Source organism: Lygodium microphyllum, chromosome 13 (genome assembly GCF_053477565.2).
Source record: "Lygodium microphyllum isolate KBCC chromosome 13, Lygodium_microphyllum_v1.1.10, whole genome shotgun sequence".
Lineage (NCBI taxonomy): Eukaryota > Viridiplantae > Streptophyta > Polypodiopsida > Schizaeales > Lygodiaceae > Lygodium > Lygodium microphyllum.
In genome coordinates, this window is record NC_141147.1 from 75,773,922 (window position 1) to 75,792,908 (window position 18,987).

The 18,987-nt window shown below is 42.9% G+C and overlaps 1 protein-coding gene and 1 long non-coding RNA gene across 2 annotated transcripts in view; one reads left to right on the plus strand and one right to left on the minus strand.

Moving 5' to 3' along the window:
• Positions 1-18,987, plus strand: part of LOC148026784 (chaperone protein dnaJ A6, chloroplastic-like) — a 47,327-nt gene that overhangs the window by 2,549 nt on the left and 25,791 nt on the right. The gene's annotated exons all lie outside the window — the stretch shown is intronic.
• On the minus strand, positions 6,832-7,369 carry LOC148026785 (uncharacterized). Its single transcript, XR_015692781.1, has 3 exons — positions 7,293-7,369; positions 7,097-7,199; positions 6,832-6,962 (listed from the first exon to the last, which is right to left on the minus strand). It is a non-coding gene; the product is annotated as an uncharacterized LOC148026785 (long non-coding RNA).

Genomic DNA, 18,987 nt, shown 5'->3' on the forward strand with positions numbered 1-18,987 from the left:
ATATTTGTTACATAAACATGCATGCCATATGATTAGCCTTGTTGATCTTGAGAGGAAGCAATGATGAGAGAGAGAGAGAGAGAGAGAGAGAGAGAGAGAGAGAGAGAGAGAGAGAGAGAGAGAGAGAGAGAGAGGTTTTAGTGGGTATTCAATTTTCCTTATTCTTAATTATCTTCACTTATTTAAAAACATACAGTGTGTACATGTGTAAGGGGCACTTTATGGTCTTTGGCCACTGGCCTTCACTCTAACAACTTGCCACTTAAAGGTTAATTCTCATTCGAGGGAGAATAAATAGTGAAGATACTATTGCCTATCAGTATGCTTATGTGTGGAGAGAGAGAGAGAGAGAGAGAGAGAGAGAGAGAGAGAGAGAGAGAGAGCACAATAAGTTTTAGTGGGTATTCAATTTTTCTTATTCTTAATTATATTCACTTATATAAAATTGTACACTATAGACATGTATAAGGGACACTTGCATGGTCGTTGACCATTGGCCTTTACTTCAACAATTGGTTGCTTAAAGGCTAATTTTCCTTTAAGGGAGAATAAATAGTGAAGATACTATCCAATGTACATTAGTACATTGTCAAAAGTAGTGCAGCAATGGAACCATAGACAAGTGCTGAATTAAATTGCCGAACACAAGACAGAAAAGAAAGAAAACAGAAGAGCATTGCAAAGGAAGAGAACTTAGAGATATGCTTGGGAAATGGAATCCGCATACCAAACACGAGAAAGATGCGTACAATAGTGAGTCTTTGGCTCCAAGGGACTTGTACCAATTCCCTCTCTCCATAGAACCTGTAGGTGATGATGTGACTGAATGAGGAGGGAGTCGGGTATATAACTAAGAAAATAATGCCAAAATAGGGGCAGGTCGGCCAACATAAAATGCCCTAAATAAGCATCGTAATAACCATAATAAAATGCCTAAATAACTTAGCCATGCCTGGCATAGGTCAGACTTACACATGAGTTGTCTGGACTGCTAACTGCCAGAGTGTAGCAATGCGAAAGCGTAGGACAAAGACTGAGAGAGAGTGAACACAGAGAGAAGAGAGAGAGAGAAAAGGGGACAGCGTAACGCAGAAAATCTGTAGTGTAGTATGTTGTATAGGAGTGCAGAAATATACACGGGTGCAAAGAAAATATCTGCATGTGTCTCTGCCTTGAGAACCTCGATCTCCGTCAACCCGTGCACTGTCAGTCTTAGCAAACCAACTCTGTTAGATGTCAGATTAGAATATCTAAAAGTGCCATGTGTAGTAAATGCAGCTGATTGCATAAAATAATGATAAAAAGTGTAAGATTACAAACAGCCACATGGCACATGCACAGATTGCTGACGTGGCACTTTGCTGTTTAGGAAATGTCTCTCTAACACCCCCTCTCAGATCTTGGATAGGTCAAAAGATTGAGGGCATGTTGTCGCATGTTGTCGAAGAAGAGCCTAGGGAAGCGCCTTCATGAACAAATCGGCAAGATTATCCTCCGTCTTGCAGTACTCCATATCAATGGTCCCATCCAAAAGCTTCTCCCGAATGAAGTGATACTGGATCTCAATGTGCTTCGTTTGGGCATGGAATACAGGATTCCGTACCAAGGCAATGCAACTCTCATTGTTGCACCACAGAAGAGTAGGACGAGTCTGGGGGCAGCCAAGCTCCTCCAACAATCTCTGAAGCCACACAACCTCACATGTGGTGGAAGACGCGGCCTGAGACTCCGCCTCAGTAATAGAAAGGGCTACTGTGGGCTGCTTCTTGCTACTCCATGAGATAACACATGTACCTAAGGTAAAACAGTAGCCTGTAGTAGACCTCTGTTGGTCCACATCGCCAACCCAAATCGAGTCGCTTCAACCTACAAAAACAAGATCGGAAGCATTTGTACCTGTTGGATAAGAAATCCCTAAGTCAGAGGTCCCCCTCAAATACTGAAGAATTCTCAGGGCAGCTTGCCAATGCACTTGTTTGGGTTCACTCGTGAACCCCACCAAAAGACCCACAGCAAAACAAAGATCAACACGAGTGTTGAGGAGCCAAATCAAGGATCCAATCAACTGATGGTAGTAGGAAGCATCCGTCAAGGGAGAATCGGAGTGTGAAGTGGCCTTGTAGTTTGGACCCATACGAGTAAAAATGGTCCGACAAGTCTCCATCTCAAAAGTCACCAAAAGCTTTTGAATGTATCGTTGTTGAGAGATAAAAATCCCCCTTTGAGACTGATAAATCTCGTGACCCAAGAAGAAATGAAGAAGCCCCAAATCCATCATCTCGAATGTCTGATGTAAAGTTGTCTTGGTCTCTTGCACTACTGTGCATGATTCCCTGTGAGAATCAAATCATCAACATACAACATAAACAACACACGTCCAGCCTCGGAAGTGTGCACATAAAGCTGTGGATCGGCCTTGGAGCGCCGATATCTCAACTTCGATTGAAGAAACGAGTTGATCTTCTCATTCCATGCACGGGGAGCCTGCTTGAGGCCATACAAGGCCTTCTTCAACCTGTAAACTTTCCCATCCGAGGATCCAAAGCTAGGAGGCTACTCAACATAGATCTCCTCCTGCAAGTCACCATTGAGAAAGGGCGACTTCACATCCAACTGATAGACAGGCCATCTTCTGTGGCCAGCTAGGGCAAGAACAGCGCGAATAGTCGCCATACAAGCAGTGGGGGCAAAGTTTCATGGAAGTTAATGCCTGGGCGCTGAGCAAAACCTTTAGTAACAAGACGAGCCTTGTGCTTGTCCAAAGAACCATCGCTAAGGTACTTGGTCTTGAAGACCCATTTGACACCAATCACCTTCTTGTGAGAGGGACGAGGTACAAGAGACCAAGTGCCATTCCGCTCAATAGTCTCCAGCTCAGCTTCCATAGCTGTCCGCCAATGGTCAGACTGCAAAGTTTCCTTCACTGAAGTGGGCTCTCGATCCTGCATAACATGGGTCATCAAACAATAGTTAGAGCAAACAAGCTCCATAGAATGTGCATGGGTCCTCTGCGACCTCCGCGGTCCAACCTGCGGTTCCTACTCCTTAGGGACCCCCTTGATCCCTGAATCTCATAGTGTGTCACGGGCCCAATGAGGAGGCTGGGACCTCTTCCCGTTGCTCTCCATCTGCTGAAGACTTGGGAACATCCATCGGCGGTAGCTCCACTACGGCGGCCGGTGGAAGAGAAGACTTTGAATTAGAAGAAGAATCTCCATCAAGGGGCTCTGGCTTCAAAGGAACTGTCTTGGGAGCCCAACTCTCCCTTGGATCTCCAAGGACAGGGTGCTCCTCACCCCCCTCTGTGGCCGGAACTTCCATGAACCGCACATCTCGGCTCGTGTAGACATCTCGCTTGACGGGATCAAACAGACGATAACCTTGGGACTAGGAGCTGTAGCCAATAAAAACCTGTCGGCAGGAACCCGCCTCAAACTTGTCACGTTGCGTCTTCGGGATGTGCACATAGGCGTCACACCCAAAGATCCGGAAATAAGAGACATCAGGCTTAGTCCCAAAGTAAGCCTCAAAAGGTGTTATTCTGTCAACGGCCGAAATGGGAGATCGATTGAGGATGTGAATTGCAGTAGCCACGGCCTCAACCCATAGAAACTGAGGTGTCTGTCGGTGCTCCATCATGGTGTGTGCCATCTCAATGAGACTTTTGTTCTTCTGCTCCAAAATGCCATTCTCTTGAGGAGTGTTGGTGTTAGCAAACTCTTGGTGAATGCCCCTATTTGCACAAAAGCGAGCAAACTCATTAGACATAAATTCACCGCCCTTGTTTGAATGCAAGGTCTTCAGTCGCCGGCCAGAGCGGTTCTCCTCAAAGAGAAGCCAATCCTTGAAGTGAGAGGAAATCTCCGACTTCAATGTCAAAAAATAGGCCCAAGTCATCCTGCTATAGTCATCTACGATCAACATGAAGTACAAGCTCCCCTTCAGAGACTTGGTCCTCATCGGGCCACAAAGATTCATAGATACAAGCTTCATAGGTGATGTAGACTGCCTTGAAGCTTTGTTGGGAATCGCATCCCGATGTAGTTTCCCATGAATGCAGGAGACACATGACTAATGGCTTAACACTATGTCCGGCAAACCTCGAACAAACAATCCTCGCAACGCCTTCCGAAGGTACTCGTAGTTCAAGTGGCCAAACCGAGCATGCCATTGCTCGGATTGTGTGTGAGAGGTGAGAAGAAGAGAGGTAAGAGATGTAGAAGACCTCAATTTGTAGATGCCATTCTCCTCAAACCCAAAAGAGAAAACCTTCCTCGATCCACGATCAAGGACTCCAACGTCATTGTCAAACTCCACCAAGAGACCAAGAGAACAAATCTTATGGACTGAAAGCAAATGATACCCCAAGCTTGGCACATGCAACATCTCGGAAGTGTGGGTACCATTACGTTCATATGGAATCAGCTGCATCTCACCCCGCACGGCAATAGACATAGAAGAGCTGTCTCTAATGAGAATCTGCCCACGCGAAGGTCGCAAATGGGCAACACCAACGGGAGGAGTCATGTGCCGTGAGGCACCATTGTCCACGATCCACTCTCGAGCCTGGGGAGCTGCATTGCAGCATCAGAAGTTTTCGGTGTGGAGTCCTCAATGATTGCTAAGTGTAGAAAAGCAGTTGATGAGGGTGCAGCCACCGCTCCAGAATCCTTTGTGTCATTCTTCTTGGTGTCCTTCTTGTCTTTGTTGGGGCAATCCTTCTTCCAATGACCGGTCTTACCACAAATATGGCAAGGCGATTCCTTCTCCTTGTCCTTCTTTTATTTGTTGTTCTCCTTCTTCTTTTGGTCCTTCCCCTTCTTCTGAGAGGCTTGACCAACCAATGCCTCCGATTTGGAAGCATTCTGTCCCTTCAACTGTTCCTCTTGGTCCAAGACCATAGGAACCAACTCTTCCCACCGAAGAGTTGACTCCCGCCCTGATGCAATAAGAGCGGAATAAAAGGTACCGAATCGTGGCGGCAACTGGGACAATAAAGTGATCGCCATGTCTTCGGAGAAAATAGGCTTCCTCGCATTTTGAACCTGCATCTGAAGTTGCCAAAGCTTGTTGATGTGTTCTCGAAGCGAAGAAGACTTATTCACGGACAAGGTCTGCATCTGCACCTCCAAAGAAACCCTCCTCATCAAGGTCATCCAGTATACATCTGATTGAGCTCCAGCCATATCTCTCGAGCCACCGTCAAGTGCTCGATGTGAGCTATCGTGGCTGCAGTGCAAGACAAAAAAAGAAAAGAACAAATCCTAGCATTCAGTTTGTCCCAATGAGATTGGGCCTTGGTCAACTCCGCACGAGCATTGGAAGAGAGTTTGGACTCATCTCTTACGGAGGGCCTATTAATCTCCTCCATCACAAGCTTCGCCAAATCATAAGATTCAAGAATGGCCAACATGATCACCCGCCAGATGTGGTAATTGTCACCATCAAGCTTCTGATCTAATGGAAGAGCTGGTAGGACAGGCACCTTCATGTCCATGATCGCCTGGAACTCCAAATTAGTCTCTGTACATATGTTCACTTGCAATGCTTGCAGAAATGCAAAATCAGCCCCCTCTGACTGTGTAAATGCAGCCTGTTGGGGCTGTTTCCTCCACCTCCCAAACCTTCTTCAGCCACCGGAGGCAATGAAAAGGTGAGATCTGCACTGGAAGGCCTAAAACACAGCCTTCCTTCCCTTTGAATAGCAATAACTTGCAACAAATTCACCAGCTGGACTCCTTTCCCGCACACCCACACTCGCTTCAGCTTTGAGCCGATGCGCAGCCCTCCCGCTCGCACTCGAATGCTGAAAACGCAGCCTTGTGTGGCGCTGATATCTCCTCTTCAGGTAGGTTCTTCAATCAGTCCGTCCGATTTCACCGCTCTGATACCATGTCAAAGTGCAGCGATGTGGAAGTGTAGGACAAAGACTGAGAGAGAGTGAACACAGAGAGGAGAGAGAGAGAAAAGGAGACAGTGTAATAGAGAAAATCTGCAGTGTAGTATGCTGTATAGGAGTGCAGAAATATACATGGGTGCAGAGAAAATATCTGCGTGTGTCTCCGCCTTGAGAACCTCGATCTTCGTTAGCACGTGCACTATCAGTCTCAGCAGACCAACTTTGTCAGATGTCAGATTAGAATATTTGAAAGTGTGCCACAAATTGACTATAAATAGCCAGGAAAAAATAGTACCCAACACCAAGTCAGTTGCTAAAAAATGCAGCCGACTACATAAAATAATGATAAAAACTGTCAGACTGCAGGCTACCACTTGGCACCTGTGCTGATTGCTGACGTGGCACTTTGCTGTCCAGGAAATGACTCTCTAACACTAACACCCTCTCTCAGATCATTGGTGATTTGATATAATACAAGGATACAATGATAAAGGCTAATCATAGTCCATACAACAAAGAACTACTAGAGTAGAACCATGGATATCTAAGCAATGGGTGATCAAGCCACCACCAAGGTGCCTTGGAGAGAACTTAATGTCAATGTTGATTGTAGCAGCTCAAACGGATGAGGGTATTCAATTTCTCCTAGTGTGCATGTACCTTCATCAACTCAGCTTTCTCATCTATAGAAAGCTTGGAGGCATCATGGGTTGTAGGATGGTCTAGAGTCTTGGTCACGACCTCCGCCAAATCATAAGACTCCATTATGGCTCAAGGGCAAATTTCTATATATGAAGGGTTACAAGGCGATATGGCAAAGCTATTTCTTTTTTGGAGAACTATCCTTTCTAGTCGTCCTTTTGCCTTTCTTTGATGTCTTGGGTATAGAAGGTGTGGGTAAAGGTGTTGAAGTTGTGGCTTCACCTTCCGTGGTTATAGGCACCGCATCTCCTTCATGGTGCAAATCCCCACCAATCTCTGTTGTTGGTTGTATACAATTGACCATTATATACTTCAAGAGCTTTGCTCTGACGTACCAAACATGCTCAGATGCATAGCAATCCTTCGAAAACTGTCACACATTTATAGAAAAAAGAGTTTTAGTTCATTATTGTTCTTACAATAGACTATATTTTTATCATCAATGGACTATTTGCAATTAATATCTATCTTAAAGTTTAGCATCTTTCATATTACCTTTACATGTTTATCATCATTAAGATAAACAAAGTTAACCATTCTTCTAGCATTTGCAATCACCCTCCAGCCCACAAGAATGTCTATCATCCTGATGAGGACACTGCAACCACCAACACAAAGTAAAACTATGAAGAGGACGGATGGTAGTTCATAGAATAAACTTATGTTTCAATTATTTTAATCAATAACTTACCGCAACTTGTCTATATTGCATTGTTGCAAGCAAATCAGACGGCATAGGGGGTCTTTTCTCTAGCTCTTCAATTAATCTTTTTGCACCTCTATATATAAAATATATTAAAATTTAGAGTACTTACAAAAAAAAAGAATTGAAATATTAAGGAGCCCTTAGATAATATAACTTACAATTTAGCATTTCCATGGCTTCCTTTCATAGAGTTGATTAAAAAACATTGCTTATCCACACAGTCTATTGCAATCAAGCTCCAATGAGAACTAAAAGCAATCATATCTCAACAAATTAGTAGGATAAAATCTCAAAAACTCTAATAGAATATTGAATCACTTACTTTTCATTATATGGAATTATAAGAAGCTCCAAAGTAATGAAGTCAATCAGATTGAACCACTGCTCAACAAAACTTGTATCAAACTCGTTCCTCATAAAGAATGAGATAGATGGATCAAGAACCTCAATTTTTTGTTGTATATCCAAAGGAAACTCATGCATTACATACCTAAAAAAGGCATATAAATAGTGAGTATAAACAAGAAAAATCTTATTGTTAAAAAAATATCAAAAAGTAAAAGTAATTATGGGTGGATATACCTTAGGCCAACAAGAATAATACTGTCATTTATTTCTCTTCTTTTATCCCTAAGAATCTGAACACATTCAGCATCAAAGGAGATAATCTCAGTTCTTTTGCCTAAGTTACCAGATAAAAAACAAAACACACTGAATCCTTTTGGATTAGCTGCTTCAAGAAGAGTCGACAGCTCATTTTCAAAGGACTCTAGTTGCTCTGCTTCCGTTTCTTCAGCCCTTTGCCTCCTATACTCTCTCCATTTATTTGCATGTTCCTCTTTAGCTTTCTCCTCTTTTTCATGTTGCCTTGTATCCCTCTCATGGGTGACATCCTCAACCTTGAGACTAGAATCATCTTTCTTTCTCCTAGCTGGGGGCACATTAAGGATATTAAATGTCTTCTCATCAGTGAGGGGAATTGGCTCAAGGACCTTTGAAAATCTATATCTTAGCCTCCTAAGAATTACCATGTCCTTGTCCATGAGTGTGAGCCTATGAGCATGAGCAGCACAAATATAGGCATCTTGAAAAAACTCAATTAAAAAATCCTCTATGGCTTCCTGTATACAATTAAGGGCTGTTCTTGTCCATCTAAAACTATCCAAACTATATTTGTCACAAATCTTCCTGACAAGCCTCTGAAAAGACAACTTTAGAATTAGCATCATTATGTGCCAAATGCAGTAATTCTCCCTATCAAGCTTCTAATATGAAGCAAGAGCGGGCAACATGAGGACCTAACGGTCCATAATAGTGTGAAACTTTGCATCAAGTTCGGTTGACATTTTAAATGGAATGACCGGCACAAAAACAAGGGCAGCTCTGATTTTGCACACATTGTCAATGCTTGTTAGGGTGTCCTCCGCATGTCCTCAAGGAATTTTAGGTGTCGGAGCAAATGAAGACTCAAAATCTACTCTAAAAGGCTTAAAACACAGCCTTTTCTCCTTCACCAACAACAATAACCTCTAAAAAAACAGCAACTTCACTCCTTTGCACTCCACTAGTTTGCCTTAGCCTCCGAATGCTGAAAACACAAACTTTTGTTGCGAAGAATCCTTTCGATCAAATCTACCTCATATCAATCAGCCCTTCTATAGTGCTCTAATACCATGTTAGAGTGCATCGAATGCAAAAGCGTATGGACAAGATTGAAAGACAATCAATGAACACAAGAGACAAAGTGAATCGGATACTACATAATTAGATGCGCAAGAATCGAATCACGAAAATCGGACATCTGTTAGAATTGGACGTTCGATTCCAAGAATCAGACACTGCAAAATTGGACTCTACAAAATCGAACTCTGCAAAATCGGACCAAACCTTCAAAAGAAAAAACTGACAAATTTAGTGTATCCAGATGAAGGAGAGCACTAGAGCTGTAAACTGACTAGTAGAACCCGAACAAAAAGACACAGCATAGATCCTAGAGACCAGTGAGAGTGGCCAGGTACCGAGCTTAAAGACCTATTAGGCCAAGTACATAAACAAGAGTGCAAGAGCCGAAGGAGAGAGAAAAGAGAGCTGTGTGGAATATGCTGTTTTTGCATGAGGCAAGAGCCTCTTTTCTCCAGGAACAGGAGCAGTTGTTTGCTGCCCACAAGCAGGAATAGGTGAGGGTGGTATTCTCACCAAGCAAGTGTCTGAAACAGCACTAAATCAGTTCTGATTTTGGACTGTTCAGAGGTTAATTCAGAGCCCAATTGATGTCAGAATCAAGGGGCACTTGGCCTAGATGATGCAGGACAGTGCAGGGAACAATATGAGCTGAGAACAGGTGTCAGAACAGGTCTGAACCAGTAATTACAGTGGGCTGAACAGTACAGGGAACAGTATGAGTTGAAAACAGGTCTCAGAACAGGTCTGAACCAGTAATTACAGCAGGCTGAAATGATCAATTTTGCACTCCAACCAGAAGTTTCAGACTTGGGGCAGAGTTTTCCCTCCTGGTCGGCTTGTTTTGGGTTAGTAATTGTACTGTTATGCTGCCAAATTTCACCCAGAATAGGTGAAAGAGAGGCTCATTGTACTCTCTCTCTTTTTAAAAATAAAGAAATACCGCAAGGGGTGCCTAACTTAGGGGCCAACAGGGTGTCTGTGTGGCAACAGGAGCATTTTAGCTTCCTGTTTTTCTTCTTGATTCTGTGTCTTTAAGTTCAGGTAAAGTGGGCGACTGTTAATTGGGTGAAAGCATTTATATATTTTGGTTGTACACTACCGCCCTTCCCAGTGAACAGGCTGGCTACATGGTTCCGTCGCCGGGACCGAATCACTTTTTCCCTAAAGAGTGAGCCACGGTTTGTTTGGGTGTAAGACACAAAATTGTGCATTATGGCTGATAGAAAGGAAGACACCAAAGAGGAAGCGTCTTCATCACAGGAGATCCCTGTTGTTCATGAGGTGAGAGAGTCTTCTAGACCTCCACAGTTTGTTACTCCTCCTGTTATGGTTGAGCCACAAGTTCATACGACTTCTTCTATGGATGAAGACGTATTCAAGACTCAGTTAGTTGCTGCTGTGAGTACGTTTACTCCAAGTGATCCAGAATCCAAGGTTTTTGGCATTTTTGCAGCCTTCCCTTCCTTTACAGCAAGTGGGGCAATCTGCAAAGATTTCGGATCCAGTAGAGGTCCAAGATAAGGGTAAGCATGCTGCAGATTCAGTGGAAACACCAAGGCAGCTTGCGGAGTCAATGGAGACCTCTGTACATCCTGGGTACTTTGGAGGTGGATCTGTATTTCAGATTATGGCTGGTTATGCACGTGGAAACCAGATTTATGTACCAGGAACAGTGTTTGGGGGTACACAGGGTTTTATGCCAAACCCCATGTATGGCAATATAGGCATGCAGCCTGGATTTCAGGGAGTTCAGGGCAGTTTTGGCATGCCACAGGGCACTTTTGGTATGGCTGGTTATCAAAACCAGCAAGCAAGTATTGTGTCTAGAAGCCCTGTAGTCAGTGGTCCGGCAATTCCCATGCTACCTGTTAGTGTTCCTATGTTACAGGCATATCCTATGGACCCTTTGATGGCTCATGAGAAGCCAAAGCCATACAAGGAAGGTGGTGCAGCCGTGCAGTTTGACATCTTTTGAGGATTTGAAGATAGGACTAAGGAGGCTCTTTCTTTCTTACAGCAGTTTGATGCCGCATTTGTAGGAGGAAACTTTACAGAGCCTTCTAAGGTTCGGAAAGTTGCCACTTTTCTTAAGGACAATGCTAGTCAGTGGTGGAGTACACTGTTGATGCAAGGACAGGCTCCTGCTACTTGGACTTATTTTAAGCAAGTATTTGCTTCTGCTTGGTTGACCAATGAATTTGAGATCGATGTTATGTCAGCTTGGCACAATTTGGATGCATCTAAATGCAAGGATGTGGAAGACTATAACAAGAAGTTTTGGGAGGCTTTACTTCCAGTCACTTCTTACTGGGTTGTGCCATTGACTAAGCAGATAGAGAAATATTGATGTGGGCTACCCAAGGAACTTCGGAATTATTGTACAAAGACAAAGGTCACCACTTTGACTCAGTTAATTGAGAATGCTACTACATGAAATGCATTATTGTTGGGACAGTCAAGTGGTTTTGGGGGCAGCATTAAACAGAACAAATCTGAAAAATTTTCAGCAAAGAAGCCATTTGGTAAACAGGTTTCTCAGATTTCTTAGAGCACAGGTAAATCTTGGCTGTTCAAGAAGAAGGCAGCCAAGTTCTTTGGACAGCAGTCAAAGGACCAGAAGAAACCTTTTGTGCGCAAGTCTCTTGAAGAGAGAAAGGCTTTAATGGCTGAGAGGAAGTGCTTTATCTGTGAGCAGACTGGTCATATTGCGTCTAATTGTCCGGACAAGAATAAGAGACCAGCTGATGATGATAAAGAGGACAGGAAAGGAAAGAAGCCCAAACCTTCAGCAGGTTTAGTGCCAGATATGCTGGGAGACAAGCCACACTCGGATGCTAATGAGCTTTGCAGAGCTTGGGGTAAAGTTAGGGATCAACATGTACTTATTTTCTTTGATCCTGGAGCTAAGGCAAACTTTATCTTACCAGAGTTGGCTTCTACTTTGGGCATCAGAGCAGATGAGATGGGCTACATAGCAAAGGCAGGGTTGGCATGTCCTGGTCACTCAGAGTCTGTGACACCCATTCTTGGAAAGTTGCGTCTTCATGTACAGTCTTATGTTGATGCAGAAGAATTTTATATCATGCCACTTGAAGGCTGTGATGTCTTGTTGAGAATGCCATGGATGTTCAGAAAGCATGGTGTGTTGGATGCCTTTAACAAGACACTGACTTTGGAACATAGGGGAAAGACTCATGTGCTTGATGTGAAGCTTAAAGGAGAGTTTGTACCTGTTGTATCGGCTTCTGCCATTACATATGTAATAAAGAATCATCTTTCTGCGTACTTGATTTTTGCACGTGATGTCAAGGATAATGATGAGTTAAATTTATCTATGTTAGATAGAGACAGGTCTGCTTTCTTGTCTTAATTTAGTGATTGTTTTTCTGACTCATTATCGTCACAGTTGCCACCAGAGAGGTCTGAGGATCATGCAATAGATTTGGTGCCAGGTAGTAGCCCACCAAATAGACCTCCATATAGGGTTAGTGCAGCCCAACAGAAAGAGATATTGAGCCAGGTGAATGAGCTGTTGGAAAAAGGGCTGATTCAGCCAAGTTCATCTCCCTTTTGCTCACCAGTGCTCTTAGTGCAGAAGAAGGATGGCTCTTGGCGCATGTGCATAGATTATCGAGTGTTGAACAAGAGTACCATCAAGAACAGGTTCCCCATTCCAAGAATTGACGACATTCTTGACTGTTTGGAAGGAGCGTCAATTTTCAGCAGGATAGATTTGAAGAGTGGATACCATCAGATCAGGATTAAGCAAGAGGATGTGCATAAGACTGCATTTAGGACCACGTTTGGTCTCTATGAGTTCTTGGTAATGCCATTTGGACTTACTAATGCTCCTGCAACATTTAATCGAATGATGGACAGGATTTTCCGTCCATACAGGCAGTTTGTTGGTACATTCTTTGATGACATGATTGTCTTTTCAAAGAATGAACAGGAGCATAGAGAACACCTGAAAGCAGTCTTTGATGAGCTTTGCAGTAATAGGTTGCTTATCAATGGCAAGAAGAGTGAGTTCTTCTTGAAAGAAATCGAGTTTTTGGGGCACATAGTGTCAAAGGATGGTGTTCGAATGGATCCTGCTAAGGTTGAAGCAATTAGAACATGGCCAGATTTGAAGACTGTCCATGATATTAGAAGCTTCTTGGGTTTGTGTTCTTACTACAGGAGGTTCATTCGCAATTTTGCAGAGATTGCTTCACCTTTACATGCTTTACAGAAGAAAGGAGTCTCTTTCCAGTGGACACAGAAAGAGATTTCAGCTTTTAATCTTCTTAAAGAAAAGATGACTTTTAGTCTAGTGATCATTCTGCCAGATCTTAGGAAGTCATTTGTTATCCAGTGTGATGCCTGTGGCAATAGCATTGGTGCAGTGTTAATGCAAGATGGCCGGGTAGTGGCTTATGAAAGCAGAATCTTGCGAGGGCCAGAAAAGACTATGCAGGTCTATGAGAAAGAATTGCTGGCTGTGATTCATGCGCTTTCTTGTTGGAAACGCTACCTACTTGGGGTAGATTTTGTTGTCCAGACAGATCTTCAGACTTTGCGTTATTTCTTAACTCAGACTAAGCTGTCAGAAAAGCATATGCGTTGGGCAAACTTTTTGTCAATGTTTCATTTTCAGATTGTGCATGTGGAAGGCAAAAAAGGAACAGTATGTTGATGATGAAGATTTTGCAAGGATCTTTGATCAGCTTGTTAATGGACAACATCATGAGCATTATCTTCTCAAGGATGGTTTCATGTTGATGCATGGTAGACTATGTGTGACTATGCCATTGATACGGAAAGTTATGACAGAGAGTCATTCTCCACCGTATGCAGGGCATCGTGGTATTGATGCAATAGTCAAAGCAGTAGAGACATTCTTTCATTGGCCTACTTTGAGAAGAGACGTGGATGCTTTTGTGCGGTAGTGTTTGATTTGCCAGAAGGTCAAGTTTGACAGGCAAAAAGCACCAGGGCTTTTACAGCCATTGCCTATTCCAGATAAACCATGGGAAAGCATAGCTATGGATTTTATCTTTGATCTTCCAAGGACACAGACAGGAAATGATGGGATATGGACTATTATTTGCAGGTTTAGCAAACAGGCTCATTTCATTCCTGTCAGGAAGAAGATAAAACCAGATCAAATGGCACGTTTGTTTATGTGCAATGTCTTCAAGTACCATGGTATGCCACAGTCTATTGTCAGTGACTGTGATTCACGGATGATAAGTCTATTCTGGAGAGGCATATTTGAGAACATGGGCACAACGCTTAAGTTCTCATCGTCATTTCATCCACAGACTGATGGACAGTCAGAAGAGGCAAATTATACTGTCTTGGATCTGCTTAAGTGCTATGTGTGGCACAAGTCAAAGTGGGAGCAATATTTGCCTTTGGTCGAGTATGCATACAATAATACTGTGCATTCGTCAACAGGCAAAGACCCTTTTGAAATTGTTGAAGGTGGTAAAAAGGTTCCTCCCATTTTGCATACAAAGGATAAGATCTTTCAGGCAGATCAGTATGTGCAGAGTATGGGTGAAATGTATCAGAAAGTTAAGCATGCCCTTGAAAGGACTCAGGCAAAGCTAAAGAAAGCTGCTGATCATCACCGTCGTGAATTGATATTTTCACTTGGTGATTGGGTACTGTTGCGGTTTGAAAAGGCACGCTTAAAGAAGCGAAAAGGAAAGGAAAGTCTTTTCACTAAGCTTAGTATGCGATACTATGGGCCTTTTCAAGTAACAGAGAAGATTAGTGATGTCAGCTATAGGCTGAAATTGCTTGACAATTGGAAGATTCATAATGCTTTCCATGTAAGTCTTCTTAGACCCTATGTAGGTGATGTGCCAGAAGATATGCCAGCTGAGGAATAGCCCGAAGTTGAGGAACTTGATGAAATTCTTGTTCCAGAACAGGTACTGGTACAGAAGGAAAGGAAAGTGAAAGGCAAGGTTGCTAGAAGGTATTTGGTTAAGTTCAAGAACTATCCAGCTATAGATGCTAAGTGGATGGACAAAGGTGAACTTGCAGAGTCACCTAATGTGTTGGAACTTTACCTTGAAGCATTTCGCTTGCAACCTACCTTGACCCCTTGTATCTCTAAACTGAAATAGATTGTCAAAGTGACAATTGCTCAAGAAAGAAATTATGTACAGAAACAGATTTTGTACAGGTTAACACTTATTGTGTCCATATGGTTTTCTCAGTGCTAAAGAAGTAAGTATTGCTTGCAAGAATACAGTTTTTACTTCTATTAAATTGAATACATGTTGTAACAATGGTTACTCGATCGGGCATGTATTTTGTGAGTTGACTCAGTGGGGATATCATTTTGATGTACCAGCCACTAGATCTCTAGTCAGGGTGATGTGGAGTCATCAAATGAGAATCTGCCACTATGGGGATATCATTGTGGTGTACTGGCCACTATATCTGGAAACAGTGATGTGGAGTCACATGATGATAGTCTGCCATGTTTCACAGTTAGAACATACATGTGTTAACAGCGTGTTCAATTCACAATGTTGACTGATAGCATGTATGTGTTGTACATGTGTTGCCAAGTGTAAGTTCACTGGGTTAGCTGATAGCATGTATAACATTCATGCAAACGAGTACGTTTGCGATTTCGAGAGGGAGGTATGTCACAAGACTGTGACAACTATTACCTTTTTGTTGATTTCTTTATTACATATTTTATTTGGTTTTTCTTTCTGGAAGAATCCCTCTTGAAATCTAAACGCCTGAGTTGCATGGCTAGTATGTGAAACAGACAGGAATGTCTAGTGAGTCAAGACTGGACAATTAAGGTCCAGTATAAGTCTAGAAGAGACTGATGGCACTGTAGATTGACAAGTCTGGAAGAGACTTGTGAAAGTGTATATGGACAAGTATGTTGAAGAACTAGCTTGGAAGAGACTAGTTCAAAGTGAAGATGGACAAATCTGCAAGAGATTAGTCCATGTGGGGTCATCAGTGGAAATTCACTTTCAGTTGAGCTACATTACAGATTTGGATGTAGCCTTAGTTTGCAAAGATGGTCAGAAAACTAGTGGGATGCAATGGAAGCAACTCCTATAATATAGGGAGTTACTATTTTTGGACCTCAGAATCTGTTCGCGTCATTATCTTCGTTTTTGCACGAGGATCAATCTTTTGGTCTGTGCCGAGGTCAAATTCTGCACCGAGGATGGAGAATTTTAGACGGGAAGGCTGGAATGGGAAATATCTTCCAGTGCTGCCACTTGGCACAAATTTGTGCACTTACCTCTTTAAAGAGCGGCTGGCGTGCAGTTTTTGGGCTGAAAGGGGCTCATTTGTGATGAACAGCTGCAGATGGAGAGCTCTTGAGAGCTGGCCTACCTTGTCTATGATGCACAAAAGGCTGAGCTTGCTTCCTACTCTCTCTCTCTCTCTCCCCGTGATAGTATGGTTATGCTGCAGAATCAAGGGCCTTTCTTTTGATTCAGGTACAGCTGTGCGGAATATGCTGTTTTTGCATGAGGCAAGAGCCTCTTTTCTCTAGGAACAAGAGCAGTTGTTTGCTGCCCACAAGCAGGAACAGGTGAGGGTGGTAACCTCACCAAGCAAGTGTCTGAAACAGCACTAAATCAGTTCTGATTCTGGACTGTTCAGAGGTTAATTCAGAGCCCAATTGATGTCAGAATCAAGGGGCACTTGGCCCAGATGATGCAGGACAGTGCAGGGAACAATATGAGCTGAGAAGAGGTGTCAGAACAGGTCTGAACCAGTAATTACAGTGGGCTGAACAGTACAGGGAACAGTATGAGTTGAAAACAGGTCTCAGAACAGGTCTGAACCAGTAATTACAGCAGGCTGAAATGATCAATTCTGCACTCCAACCAGAAGTTTCAGACTTGGGCAGAGTTTTCCCTCCTGGTCGGCTTGTTTTGGGTTAGTAATTGTACTGTTATGCTGCCAAATTTTCACCCAGAATAGGTGAAAGAGAGCCCATTGTACTCTCTGTCTTTTTAAAAATAAAGAAATACCGCAAGGGGCGCCTAACTTAGGGGCCAACAGGGTGTTTGTGTGGCAACAGGAGCATTTTAGCTTCCTGTTTTTCTTCTTGATTCTGTGTCTTTAAGTTCAGGTAAAGTGGGTGACTGTTAATTAGGTGAAAGCATTTATATATTTTGGTTGTACACTACCGCCCTTCCCAGTGAATAGGCCGATTACAATGGCCCATGCAAATTCACTGGTGGCGGATGCTTCTCTATACAAACAGCTGGTTGGGTCATTGAGATGGCTTCTTAACACTTAGGTTGATTTGTGCTCTCTTGTAGGTTTGTTGGCCAGGTTCCGTTGAGCTAAAAGTGCATTAGCTTTACTTAAACGGTCCCAAAACTTACTTAATTAATGAAGAAACCTAGTTTATTTAAATGAAACGTGATCCTAGAGAGTTTTTGTGTCCCCATAAGCACAAACCCACTTGGGAGGGCCCAAACTTTCTATAAATACGTATGTTGCCCTCCATTCACAACAATCTCGTTTTTGCAAATTTCAAGTGTTTCAGCTTGCTATCCACACCCCGTTCGCAGAGGACATTTCAATCGAAGCTGTCCATTGTTATCTACATGAGTTGGCGCCTGATTTCCAACCCTCTTCTTGCAATTTGGAGCTGATCGTAGCCATGCGGCTGTTGTTCCTGCACAAACCTGCTGCCGTACTGCTTGTCACGTCATCTGCAGCCTGCGTTTGACAGTTTTCTCTCTCCTCAAGCTATTGCTCAACTTCTACAGGTTGTCTAGCTTGCGTTTGGCAGTTTTCTCTCCTCCAGTAGTCGCCAGCTCCTACAGGCTGTTGCCAGGCTGTTCTGCCTATGTTTGGCAGTTTTCTCTCTCTTGTAGCCTGCGTTTTTAGTCTTTCTCTCTTCTACACTACCATCAACATCAGATCCAGCCTTCCTTGGCTACCTTTGCTGGTGTTCGACATCCGGAGGTTGCCTTGCTGCGATTCGGGATCCGTTTAGAGCACAATATACTCTCCAGCTCATTACCCCTGCCCTGATCCTTGAGATACAGGAGTTTAAGGTTCAGTATTCATTCACTGCTAGCATTGTATATTCAACAGTTATATCACTTCAGTTATTTTCTGTGTTCATTGTCTCTGAGTTACCCTAATCCTAACTGTGTTCTTTTATCAGTCTGTGCTTTGTCGTACGATTGTTATTTGTGCTTCTGTATTAGAGTATTTCTTTACATGGTATCAGAGCTTGGTATTCTCTGAGAAACTTAGGCCTTTGATCTGAAAGCTCTTTGCAAGAAGAAAGAACAACAATGGGTTCAAATGACTTCGAACACATCAATACCGATTCAGTATCCAAAACAACCTATGCCGAGAACCGAGCGAGTGGGTAGAAGAGCTTGCTCCACAAAGTTCCGACATGGTGGAAGACACTTCTGACAACACGGAAGAAAGACTATACAAGCTTTCCTTTGAAGAATATCATGTGATCATGGACTTTGGACGAAAGAAGAGTGAAGAGCTCGATCGAACGAGAAGCTACTCAATGAAGGTATGCATGAATTTCTCTCTTCAGATGTTGCGCATAAATTTGATGATATTGTAGGGCCGTCCAGACCTCCCTCAGGGATGGACCCTCCTATTGGAGAAAGAGATCCAGAGTATGTTCCATTCTTTCATCCTCTTCCATCCACTCCGGTGTAAGGTACTTTAGATTTGTCTTTTGTTCCTTTGTCTTTTACCTCTTTTGCTTTGCAATATATTAGTAGAAATCATGAGGAAGATAGAGTACAATTTGTTAACTACGAAAAAGGTTCACTTGAGGACAAATTCTTATATGTTAACACATGTCGTGAGGATTATAAGAAAAAGAAAGGTACCTCTTCTTCTACCCTTCTTTCTTTTCAGTTTACTTCTCAAAATCAGAATGAATTTGGTGTTCCTATTTCTACATTGCATGGTGCATCATCATCATCATCATCATTTCATTTTCAATCATTAAATG